The following is a 12110-nucleotide window of genomic DNA, read 5'->3' on the forward strand; positions in this document are numbered from 1 at the left end:
GCCAACATAACAAGGATTATTTTGATATATAATAATCCAGTTTTACAACGTCATGGAGGTACTCCACATGCTATCACCAGCGCGGTTGTTTAAACCTTTGACGGCGCACCAAAAAAGCCACTATCAGAAACTCCCGATTCCACGTACAATAATGGAGACTAAATGCGCAACTAAATAATTTTTTTCTGCCCAATTCAAAACATTTCATCAATTTCCAACAGAATGACACCCCAAATATACATAACTTCCGAAATTGCCCACGGCCATCCGTGAGGCCGTTTCCAACCATAGTGCAGCTGTGCGACCTCAAGCACCTACTTGCTGCAATTATAGGTATGGATGTTGGCCATGTTGGGACTCTCTATGCCTCCGCTATATTTTTGTTGCAGGTGACACCCCCGCCCACCCGTGCGTCACCCATCCTCTACCTGCACTCCATGACTTATATATTGGGGCCTTTGCGTCGATGGCAATGCCGCCCCCGGATATCCTCCCCTGTGAGGTCCCATCAGGGCGTCGTGTGGGTCCGTCAGCGGACCTCCGTCACCGTCCAGCCCTGATTCGTTTGTTGCATGCCGGCCGCGGACAGAGCCGCTAATCCTTGCGCCGACATGCGGCAAATCCAGCGCTCGTCTATCAATTGTCCGCCGGCCGTATTGCCGCCGTGCCGTGCCGCGGCTCATTACACGCCTGTAGTTACAGTCGTTCCAAAGATAATAAATACAGCCGGCGGCGGCCGGCGGCCCGTCGGCCGTCGATTTGGGGTCGGTGGGTCGGCCTGGCGCGCCGCGCGGCAGGGATTGCAGCCGCCCGCGCCCACGCGCGGAAGATGGTGGCTGTCAGGAAATGAGGCTTGCGCAGGCGATCGAGCCACTCATTTTGTTAGCGTCGAGCGGGGGCTACGGTGGACACACACGATGGTAATCCAGTGCGCCATCCACGGCGCAGTGTCCGGGCATTAACCGCCCTCCTCAGGGTGGCGTGCAGGCCAGTGTGCGGCGTAATGACACGGGGAAACCGTTAAACTGCCGCCGAACAACGCCTTGGGCGCAGATACGGCACTTCCTCGGCAATTTGGCATCAGCCGACCTGATAGTACCGGTAAATGACAAATGCAACATATGTAATGCATAACTCGCTCTCAACGATAAATGCGACGCCAAAGATAAATCTTGTAAAAAAGCATAAATCGTGTAAAGAGAAAGTCGTAATATTTTACAATCTCAATGTGTTTTGTTAGTGCAAACAATGTACACGATTGAAGGGTTTCAAGCACACTGGCTCACTTAATGACCCCACGTTTAGTGGGACTGAAGGGTAGTGCGGTGATCAAAAGGTCGGGATAATCAAAAAGACAGGGTGGTAGGAGGCCGATATAACAAGGCCAGAAAAAGATACGATGCCTTGTAGCTTGAGAAGATCAGTAACAGCTCAGACAGCGATCATGTTGGCCGGATTCCCGCGGCTGTTTGAATCCGAAATAACCGTTTTCAGATCCGGGTAGCTATCCTCAATGCTCGTAGCTAAGTAGTATTCGGCAGCTCAGCTCCGCTGATCACTCGGCAGCTCCGCTCTCCGAAAGCTAAGCGATGAGTGTCTTTCGGCAGCTGAGTTCTCAGTGAGTGTCTCTCAGCTCTCAGTGTCTATTGGCAGCTCAGTTTTTGGTGAGTGTATCACGGCAGCTCAGCTCTCAATGAGTGTATCTCATTCTCGGCAGCTCAGCTCTCAATGTCTCTTGGCCCTCAGTGTCTCTCCGCAGCCAGGCTCTCAGCCTCTCAGTGAGTGTCTCTCTTCAGCTCGGCTCAGTGTTTCGGCAGCTTAGCTCTCAGTCAGTGTCTCTCAGCAACTCTGTATCTTGACAGCTCGGCTCTCAGCTCTGTGTCTCTTGGCAGCCCGGCCCGACTCTCGGTGTCTCTCGGCAGCTCAGCTCTCTGCCTCAGCAGCTCAGCGGTCCCTGATACAACCAGCCGCGCTCGGCGGTGGCTCGCCGCTCCGAAGCCTGTCGACCGATCAATACGGAGCGCCGGCCGACACGCGCTGAGGGCACCGCCACGGCGGTCGGCGCGCACAAACAAACCGGACACCGCTCGCGGCAGCAGATTAGCGCCACAGCGCTGACAACACTCGACTGGGGTGATGTCGAGCGTCGACTGACCTGCGATACAGTTGCTGGACACGGGATCGTGTGTAATATAGCGGTTTGAAAATTGTGAAGGCATCCAATAAGTGGCTTACGTGATGCTTGCTGATATAATTTACTCCCATGGATCATGTTTCACTGCACGATGCACAATGCACACATGCATATCCCCTGAATCACTCAAGTATCTGAAAATACCCAGAGACACTCACAAGTCACAACCATGCAATGATTTTGGACTTTGTTTTCTCAGGTATATACCTGCCTCCACTCTCCGTGTCTGTCGGCTCGGTTCGGTCCTTGACAAGGGGTTAGCGCTGTCAACGGAACATTTATTGCAAATTTATTGTCCTGCAGTGTCCCAGGCTCCAGCCTGTCCGTCCCGTCCTGTCCCGGTCCCGTCCTGTCCCAGTCCCGTCCTGTCCCAGTCCCGTCCTGTCCCGGTCCCGTCCTGTCCCAGTCCCGTCCTGTCCCAGTCCCGTCCTGTCCCAGTCCCGTCCTGTCCCAGTCCCGTCCTGTTACAGTCCCGTCCGGTCCCAGTCCCGTCCTGCTCTAGTCCCGTCCTGCCCTTAATGATGTCCTGTCCCAACTCTGTCCTGTTATGTTGCTGCCCCTTTTAACCGAGCAGTTCGCAAAAACATTCTATCGATACTATTCAGACGCTCAATTTAGCTACCAAAAATAAACATCAAAATAACCCGAGTTGGAAATGAAATGCATTTTTAATTAATTTGTTATTCTTAGAGCTTCACACAATCGAATGTGTGTTTTTTTTTTGCTTTTTTACCTCTGTTATTCCAGCGCACTGGCTGCAAGGTTTTCGGGCGTTCCCGTTGCCGTGCAGTGCAGGAAATGTTCCCGGCCAGCCGCCAGCCGGGTCTCCTGTGGGGTCACCTCCCCGTGTTGGGCCGAGAGGGGGGGGGGAGAGGTCACGGCGGCGTCTCAACGTCAGCCAAAACGTGCCGCGGCGGCGCCAGTGCTGGTTAGAAACGCCTCCGACACCGCAGCGGTGCGTGGCACTCGGGTCATCGGCTCGGGACGACCGCTGGAAAAAGGGACACAGACACCAGCTCTGGTAGAATGGGGGACACAGTCTCACCTGTGCAGTCCTAGTGGAATGGACGGAAGCGGCACGGTCTTCAGTACTGGTGGAATAGGGGCCTGCTCTGCTCTGCTACGAAGTCCCGTCCCGCTGGAGTGGATACACGGTCACGATTGGTTAGCATTCACCACTCAAACATCAGTACCTACACATAGTCTGATCACTGACGTCCCAGAAGGAACACTGGTAACGTGAGAAAAATTTGGCCCGAACAATCGGAGACAAGGTCACTCACTAGTTCTGATAGAATGGGCCCGACATATTTCAAATTAACAGTCTCTCAACACGCCCGTCCTGCCCCGCCCCCACCTCTTCATGCTATCCACACATTGCATCGGTAGGCATGGTGCGACCAGTGACGTCGGCAGAAAAACACACTGGTGACGTCATACGCCCGAGTGATGTCACTCTGGCGCCGACAGCGGACGTGGCCGGCTAAGAAGACATGATGAAAAGCCATCAGGAATAGGTACACAATTAATATCGTTTTTAGCGCAACAAATAGTGGCGTGAAATAAAGAACAAAGTTTACCATTTTCTGCTTTGTACTATTGTAAGCTTTTATTACGATTTCAATAAGTAGGTAGTATGAAAAAATAAAAAATATATTATATTTATATTCATTACGAGGTAAGAGTGGTGGCGATGTTCATTTGGCATGCCGCTGACCAATACCAGAATAGACACGATATTTCAGATCGTTCAACATCCCTAAAAATATCGTCCGAAGTATCGCTTACTATGTATGAGTCGTTTTCACGACGACACATTTGGTGCAGAGTATGTGCATATTTGGTGCAGATTTGGTCAAATTAGTCTCATTGTGCTTTTTAGAAGACAGAAGTTATCGGTTTGGGATGCACCGTTGCTTATACACCCGATTTTTCAAACTATCATACATTATTTTTTTTTATTAAAACACTGAAATGAATTCATGATATCAAAACAATTGCTGTAAAAGAGATTTTGTGCAGATATGGTCAAACTTGATGCATTCGTTAGATAACCTGTCGTGAAAAAGGCTATTATTTAGGTACATAGCAGTAGCGGCGGAACACCTTCAGTTAAGAAGGGGGGGGGGGCACTGCCGACGTTTGGTCCCATTCTTTCCATGCAACGCCCATATAGGGCTAATGTTAAAATGCCAAAATCAAAGGGGGGCACGGTGCCCCGGTGCCCTCCCCGTTCCGCCGCCTATGTTACATAGCATTACTAATAGCCGTTTTCACGACGGGCTTTCTGATGAATGCAACCATAGACCACTATATATAGGTATATAGTGGTCTATGATGCACCTTTTTGAGCAACTCTGCACTAAATCTCTTTAACAGCAAAAACTTCATATACCTAATTAATTTAGGCATTTCAGTGTTTTAATGAAAAATACCTATCTGAAAATTAAACAAAAAGAGGTCTAAAAACACTTGTGCAACCCAAACTGACAACTTACGCAAACGTAAGTTAAACCTAATTTGAAACGCAATAAACCTAATTTGACCAAATCTGATCTAATCTGCACCCAATCTCTCTGCATCAAATGTGTAGGTACCAGATGACCGTCGTGAAAACGGCTAGTACTTTGCTTTGTTATGTGATAAATAAATACATTACATTTAACCCTCGCCGGCACAGGCCATTTTGAGTCATTCGACGGCACAAGGGGGTTGGTAAGACCCCCCTCGCGTTTGGCCCCTGATGGAGCTAGAGCTTCGCGGAAAAACGAGCGTGTTGCCCGTCACGAGAGGAAGCCAGTGATACCCAATTTTAAGGTCCTAGGTCATCGGTTGACCTTCCAGGTCAGGTCAATGACCCCAAAAATCGGGAATATCGGGACCTGTTAGAAAGTCGTAAAGCGTGGCTGCTTAGGGGGTTTCCGGGGTGCTGATCACGATTATTGTGTTAGTTTTGATCACAGGTGATGTCGTTAAGCGTTTAGACCAGGTCGGGTCAGGTCAGGTCAGGTCAGGTCAGGTCAACCGGTAGGGGTCGTGACGGGTATTCGTAATACGTGTCAACCGCCTCTGACAGCTTCGTAACATGTTACGAAGGCACCAAAACTACTTCTTAAATGTTCAAATGGTTGCTCAATTCGAATTCAGCTCCAAAAACTAGCCTAGAAACATGTAAAACTCGAAAAAGTGAACCGAGGTCACCAAAGGTCAATGACCTGACCTGACCTTCAGGTGACCTTGACACCCACCCTAATGCATGGGAGCAGCATCAAATCACATGTTTGAACGTTTGAAACCACGAAAAGCTTGCAAACGCGCGGCTAATGCGAGCCGACATACGCCGAATCGCGATTTCGGCCAAACATGGTCACGGAAAAGAGGTCACAGGTCAAAGGTCATTTAGGTCAGGGTCATGAAATTTTCAGAGTAGGTGTAAAATTGATCAATGCGAGGGTGCTGAAAGTTTCGTCGCGATCGGCCGCTTTTTACGCGAGTTATTCGTGAAAAACCTTAAGGGGTTGCATCAACCCCCCGTGCCGGCGAGGGTTAAGAAGAGCATCAGTTCCATAATCAATGGCCGATGGTTATACGTCATCCCCAGTACATATACCGTCCCGAACGAGGAAGGAGGGGGCGAAATGGTGCAGGAAGAGGGAGAGGAAGAGGGAGAGTCAGCGTCGAGCTTCGATCTTTCTACCACGCTGGCTCTCCAGATGGCTTCCAGTTTCGAAAGGGCTTCTGTGACCGCCCCCTTCAGGTGCATGCGTCATCTGTTGATTGTCGCGGTGTTCCATCCCTGATTAGGTAGAACCAATTTCTATCAATGCCTCGGGAGCCCCTTGCAGTGCGTCTGCTACCTACGACATGCAAAAAAAAGGGGTACTGCTTGTTTCTAAATTGCTATCTATGTATAGTCATTTAAAGTGCCTTCATCTGAGATCCATGGTCTCGTAGGCTGCAACAGGATAGGTATAATAATGTGATAGCCGTGCTTGTGTCATCGATCCTGGCGCAACGGAGGCCTGTCGTTTCAGCTGAAGTGTAATTAGTGGTCCACTGACGCAAAAATGGACCGTCGGCCGGCTGCGGTACTGATTCTTCTGATGCTGAGCTGAGAGCGTATAAGGAGGCGTCAGCGGAGCTGGACAAGTCGAGTGATGTCGAGCTGCATCTAATTTCAGCTCGATATCTCATCAGCCGAAGAAGCTGCACCGAAAATCTGCCTTCATGACAGACCTAGGTTGAGACCTCTGCTGAAGATAGCTGAGGATCGTTTACTAAATTGCTGATTAACTTCTTTGCTTATGCTGAATATTAGCTGCGGTGAGCTGAGCTGTACTGAGGTTCGCTCACTTCGCTGCTGAGCTGAGCCTCCGAGCTGAGTTGCGCTGCGCTAAGCTGAACTGCTGCGCTGAGCTGTGCGGCGGCTGAGCTGAACTGCTGAGCTGAGCGGTGCAGTCCGGTGCCAGCTGGCCGCCGCTGGCGGACGGCGGCCTGTTTTTGGAATACATTCTCCCTTCATCAGGCTGTCATAACAAGACCGGGCGATGATACATGATCTTTTATCAGTTCTGGACGAGCGGAGAGATTTTCCGTCTCGATGGCCGCCGCCCTCATATCGGACGCCGAATTAGATTCCATAAATCACTCTTTGCGGTCGACTCGTCATCGCAGCCCGCCCGACGCCAATCTGGCAACACAGCCCTCCCATCTGGCAGCGCGGCAGAGATGGCGGTCCGATGTCGGGTCTCCCCCGCCGGCGTCTGGGCCATCAGTGCAGACCGCTGGTGGCTGTTTAAGGAGGCCGCCTCTCGCCGTTTGGACAGCGGTTTGGGAGGCCGGGCGCGTGGCGACGACCGCCGGCTGCACTGCCGGAGGCGGGCCGAGCGGCTCTCTCTGTTGTTGCAGTTGTGAAGCTGGTTTAGATTTCATTAGGACGGTTGGCACACAGCAAACACAGCCTCAAAGACGGCTTAGAGGTAATATATGAAAGGAATACAAGACCTCCGGGTAGGATGCTTGACTCTATTCAACTTATCTGGCATTAACCCGCGCCCCGCTGGGGGGGGGGGCAGAATCTGCCCCCCTCCCGTTTTTCGCCAATAACTTCTAAACGCGTTACGCCAGCGACGTCAAACTTTCAGTACCTTATCATACATCAATTTGACACGTTCCCTGAAATTTTGAGCGAAATCCGTCGGAAAATTTTTGAGAAATTGACGTTTTAGTGACGTCATGTTCGCCATTTTCGCCTCAAAAACGGCAAAATTTCAAACGCCGCTAACTTCTTCATTTTTAAAGGAATCAAGACGTAACAAAAAAGGTTATACGTGATTCTACTTTGTCTATCAAATGGCTATCTCGGTTTTTTGAAAATTTTGGATTTTGGCCAAAATTTTTCCAAAAAACTGACTTTTTTGGGAAAATATTTATAAAATCCAAAATTTTGAGTTTATCGAAAAAACCGGAATATATGTCAAAGAACTGGTCTATGTGCACCTACATACTAATTTTGAGAAGAATCGGTTCAAAAATGTGGGAGTTATTCAAAATTTTATGACGTCACGACACACAAATTTTTTGAAAAATGATTTTTTTGGAAGTTCTAGACCTCGTACGGAAACAAAAATAGCACCATTCGATTCGTCGTGAAAAACTGCATCGGATAGATACCTTTTTAGGCCTTAACAACCAACTTCAAAATTTGACCTCACTTGACCTGACCTTGACCTGACCTCGACCTGAAATTCATCCAGAGGTGGTCCATATCACTTATTGAGTGTGCTTATTGAATTCCATGAGTAAAATGACCCATAAGACATGTGTCGCACATGCCCTTTTCTATATTTTGTTTTTGGTGACCTGACCTGACCTGACCTGACCTGACCTTGACCTTGACCTTTGAATGACATTGTGTGCAACGAATATTGTCTTGGTAGTCTAAGAACACGTTTTGGGCAATCAGTCTCAGTCCATTCTTCGGCAACTACGGTGCAAGGCCGATACTGTAGAAACTTGCATTTTGTACCCTTGACCTGACCTTGACCTGACCTCTGACCTACTTAAGCAAAAAAATTTGGGCTCTTAAGATCCGCCTTGTTGAGAGCTTTCGATTGCCGTTTTCCCCGTCTTTCTACGACCATCGGTTCGGAAGTTAGACAGGGGGGGCAGAATCTGCCCCCCCCAGCAGGGCGCGTATGGCTGAATAGCCCAGCGGGGCGCGGGTTAATTCACTTCACCTGCCTTTACGTTTACAAATGTGCTTCTGTCTTATAGGATTTGTTGGGAACAATGCAATTATGCACAATACGAGTACCTATATGGCTTATGGAAGCACTTTGATAGTAAGAAACATACCTACCTGCCCAAAATAAAGATTGCGGCAAATGCCTGATGGCCCTGACGCTTGAGTGCAGATTTCGGGAAAGTTGCTTTGAATGGAATTAGGCAATGAATGGTGGCCGAGCTCACAATGTGACTGTATTTGCACTTAATCAAGTGGTTATTTTTGAATCTCAGTCTAAGCAAACGTGGGAGATAAATTATAAGACAGCATTGAAGGGCAAGTGGAACTTAATAATTTTATATGCATAAAAAATTATGGCAGAATTAATTCAATTTGTTTATCAAAACCAAAAAAGCTGGAAAGGGAATATGTATTTGTCGTTACTAGATTCCGCCATTGTTTCCGTTACACAATCGGCTTAGCTTTAAATGATATTTTGTTATGTGTGTTACGTGCTTAGGTATAGTTGCAAGTTGATTTAGATATTGTTGTACTTTTCGAAATAATTTTGCTTCCCCAGAGCTGCAGAGGACGGCATCTGTTACGGACATCCGTCTCCTTCCCCGGTGCCCACCCCGCGGCAGTAAGTGGCATATGTGACCAGTGTGAGTACCCCACTCTTCCTCCATCAGTCCCTCCATCAACACACCCCACCCCCAGCGTTAGTAAACACACACACAGGAGCTGCACCGACCACCACTCAATAAGCCAGCTGATCGCGACAGCGGCCAACCCGGCGCGTTGGCGGCGCTAATGACGCGGCGGTAACGCGCGCCGATCGCGGCGCGATGCGGCAGCGGTGCGCCACTGTCGCTACCGTGCGCCGTGTTTGCCTACAGGCGGCAGATGCGGCGGCCCACCGGCGATGGTGGCGCAGGAAAACAAGCTGTAAACACCGCCAGCGGACGGGCGACCGTCGCATTCTGCCATTACGGGCCGGCTTTGTATGCAAGACAGAGCGAGCCGTCAGCGGCCGGCGGCCGAATAATTAGCGAATTTATTTACCGCCGGTGTCGGCTGCCGCTGAAGAGGGACGGCGGGGAGGAGCGGGAGGGCGGGAGAGAGAGGGTTGTCAGCGGCCGGGAAACACCAGAGCGGCTCGTTTGGGCCGCACACTCTCCCAGTGAAGCGCGGTTTAAAACGCTGCGGCCAGCTGCTCTATTTCACGGCTGGATGGCAGACGGCGCGGCGACGAGCGGATCGTCTTTCCGAGTCTCTCCCAGGGAGGCGGAGGGAGGGGACTGAGTGTGGAGGTGTGGCTGGGTCACGAAGGGTCACCGGTCACCGTTCAGGGCGGGTCAGTCCACCTGTCCGCCCTATCGCCCGCCCGGTCCCTCGGGCGCCAGGGGACGCCGTCACCCCTCATTGGGCGTCAAACAGGCCCGTCAGTTGGCAGGGGCGGCGGGGGCGACGGGGGCGACGGGGGCGGCGGCGCGGCGGTTTTTGCACGGCTGTCACGGGCGGACGCCCCCACCGCCTTGAAAGAGGAGCCGTGCTCGGCTGCGGCGCGATACCGGCCAATTAGGGTGAGTCTGGTGCGGCACCGACCCCCCGCGGCGCACGCTGACCTCTGACCCCGGCCAGGTCAGAGGGCGGTCAGCCTCACACGCCGTGTGATTGTAAAACGCCGACGGTTACTGTCGAACAAATCGGTCATCGTTACTCAAAGCGCCGACGCTTTGGCGGCAAAATACTGTCGGGCGCTCTCGTTAAAGCGGTGTCCCGTTTCACAAATATTCCACAGACTTTCCCTCAGGTTTCAGTTTGCTCGTCGCCCTCTAAACGAGCGGGGAGGCGCCAGGCTGTCTGCCCCGTCTGCGCCTCCCCGCCCCTCCCTCGTCCCGTCCCCGCGGCGCACGACGCTCTGCAGACGCCCCCCGCTGGGCATCCCAGATTACATCCGCAGGGGTCACCGAGAATCACACTTCCCTTTTATCTGGCTTTTATCTTTCGTGTCGCACATCATTAGCGCCACGAGGGTCATTTCTACGCCCATTTACGCGCTATTTTCGCCCCTATGAGCGCAGCGCGGGGATGGTAAACCACGAGCGGAGCGCTCGGATGCCGGGCATATTTTCGGCGGCGCTCGCTGATCCGTCCCCAGGGAAGGTCCGTCTGTGTTCTGCGCTGCTCGGCTGTCACTGACGGGCGGCGCGCTGCTGACAAACAGCGCTGGCCGATCGGGCCCGATCTGGCCCGCTGTGTCTGCCACAGACTCAGCCAGTCTCCAGCAGGGCGAGTTCACGGTTCGGCTCACTCGCGGCTCGGAGCATCACCCGGCCATCGGGAAACATCCCAAACAGACTACGGCTGGAGGATCAGGGAGGGAGGGGAGGGATGGAGTGAGAGATCGGGAGCTGTCCGGTGCCTCGGTGTAAGAAACTGATCAAAGTATGAGGTAGTTAACCAATCAGGTGAGGAGCGACGGTCTTGGAAAGTGGTCTAATTCTGTGCAGCTACTTTTAAATTCGTGTCGTAATTTTCGATTGTCAATTAGTGATTAAAAACAAATAGTTCAGAGACAAGAACTGAACGAAGTGGGTACCTATAGTTGTTTTTCTTTTATTCTTTTCGAAGAAGCTGGCTTGGATATTATCGCAGCGGAGACATTTATGCGGCGCCACCGGCAGTAACCCTTCTCAGTGAGACCCGGCCCCCAGAGTCTCAATTTCACCGAGCGCTCCGTCCATGCATAACCATATTTAGATAGTATGACAGTTATAGGCGTCTTTCACTGACGTTTATTGTCTCTTCAGGATGAAAAATTCCGGTAATCTAATCTCTAGCAATCCCTGAGCCCAGCCGAAATCCAATTTCTGGCCGCATGTCATTTCAGGCATCATTTTTCACAGAAAAGCCGGCCGACTCTGCCCGTCGGGACCGGGGCCCGGCAGCGTCGCTGGCGGCGGCTTCTGTCGAAATCCCCCGCCGCGACCCCCGAGCCGCCGACGACGTCCCCTCCGCAACGACGTCACATGACCTGGCGTGTCGGAAAGGATGCCGGCTGTCTCCCGTGGCCAGCCCGGCTCACTTTGAACTGTTGAGTGCAATGATCAACCAAACCATGCTTGTCATCTTGCAGTCCGTTGAATAGCATTCACGGACCCTCAAAATAGCATTCTTACACGAGCAGCGAATGTTCAGCCGATATAAAATTGAAATAAACAGACCTATAAATAACGCTATTCGAGCCACATCCCACGTTACCCAATATCGCTGAACCCACGCCACGATCTCAGTCCTATCCCGGAGGTCGGGGTCGGCAAACACAGGCCGCGCCACTCGCCTCAGCGGCGCCACAATCGTCACCTCATCGACAACGACGCGACGGTGAAAGGGCACGTCGGCTTCGACAAAAGAAAAAGAATGACAGCGGGCTTATCTGGCTGCGAGGGTGCGGGTTTATCTGCGCGGCGCCGGCCGACTCAAAGACGGCTCTCCGAACGGTGACACAAGACGAATCGCAAGTGTCGCCTTAGAATGGTAATGATGTCAGGGCGGGCCGTCCGTCCGACGGCGGCGACACTCGATTACGGCGCGACAGAGTCGAATCTGGCGCAGTCAGTCGAACTCGAATCCAGCGCAGATGAGACGCAAACCGTAGTGAAAATGACACGAATGTTACGGTGC

This window comes from Amphibalanus amphitrite, unplaced genomic scaffold (assembly GCF_019059575.1).
Source record: "Amphibalanus amphitrite isolate SeventyFive unplaced genomic scaffold, NRLGWU_Aamphi_draft 000672F_arrow, whole genome shotgun sequence".
Taxonomy (NCBI): Eukaryota; Metazoa; Arthropoda; class Thecostraca; order Balanomorpha; family Balanidae; genus Amphibalanus; species Amphibalanus amphitrite.